Source organism: Echinops telfairi, unplaced genomic scaffold (assembly GCF_000313985.2).
Source record: "Echinops telfairi isolate 266 unplaced genomic scaffold, ASM31398v2 ScPeMD7_2291;HRSCAF=2852, whole genome shotgun sequence".
Lineage (NCBI taxonomy): Eukaryota > Metazoa > Chordata > Mammalia > Afrosoricida > Tenrecidae > Echinops > Echinops telfairi.
In genome coordinates this window covers 36601943-36603339 of record NW_022106189.1, presented here as the reverse complement: position 1 = coordinate 36603339, position 1397 = coordinate 36601943, and positions in this window count along the sequence as shown.

The following is a 1397-nucleotide window of genomic DNA, read 5'->3' as shown; positions in this document are numbered from 1 at the left end:
AATGTTTTGAGAATGATGAGGGCAATGAATGTACAAATGCGCTTTACACAATTGATGTGTGTATGGATTGTGATAAGCGTTGTATAAGCCCCTAATAAAATGATTAAAAAAAAACAAAAGAAAACCTAGACAAACAATAGGTCCCTACTCTTACCTTAGGTGAGCCTGTGCCACATGGATCAAGGGAAGGGAACAAATAGGTTGACGGATGCTAACATTTCTCTCCCTGATGAGGGGCCAAAAGGTATGAAACTCCTTTAGGGATGGGACTGTGATCTGTGCTACTTGTAAATTGTCATAAAGCAGGTAGGACAGCCAAACTTTAGACCGGACTGTGTACAGATTAGAACCCCCGGTGAGTGATCCCTCTTTATCTTTCATCTCTGAAGTCTTATTCAGTCACTAATATCCTTCTGGTTCACTAGCCAGTATAGAATTATTTTTGTTTCTTCTAAGGATTATAAAATAATCAAAATAGTTCATTATAGATTAACATTTACCGAGAGTTTAATATGCACCCAAGATGGAATGGGGTCAGTGCCCAATAAACAAGGTAAGCACATGCCGACAACATCAACAAAACAGGCATGAGTTGTCCAAAGCAAATACTGAAAAATTTCAAGTAGGTCAGGCAAGGAAAAGTGAACTCCACATTGTATAGGAACCAGCAAGGTACTAAATGGAAATAATACCAACTCCTCTGTGTGTGTGATGGCTGGAAATAGGGTCACGCAGACTCCCCCACAAAAAATTATCTAAGCTATGAGTTAAAAGCTAGTGCTTCAACCACGACTTCAACACATTCATTGACATGTGTCTCTTAGGGGTCCCCTCCCTCCTAACTGAAACCGTTTAATTATGGTGGGTCTCACGGAGTGCACTATTTCATTGTAATAAACAAAGAGATGGGGTAAGCAATCCTAACTTTTGCTACATTTAATGCATACAATGGGATCCAATATAAGTGGCTACTGGGCAAGGATGGATGATATTAATAGTGAACAGGGCTCTGGTCCACTTTGAGAAAACCATCTTGCACTGTTTTTCTGCTGTTCCAGCAACTACAGCCAGAAGGACTAGTAGTGCTGAAGACATCTTGGTAAACCAGTGGGAATGCCAATCCCAGATAAAGTACAAAAGTGAGGGAACTTTAACAGGGTCAACTATTGCAATGAAACAAATCAACTTTTTTAAAACTATGGCATTTATACAAATGGGCGCCCCTCCCCCAAAATAGAATTTTTTTTTAGTTAAATTTATTTCCCCCCCAAAAAAAGCTATGTGTGTGTGTGTGTGTGTGTGTGTTGGTCTGGGTAGACCAGAGAAACAAATTCATAGACACTCATGGATAAGAAAGAGCTTTACATACAAGAGCGATTGGATAGTGAGAAAACATC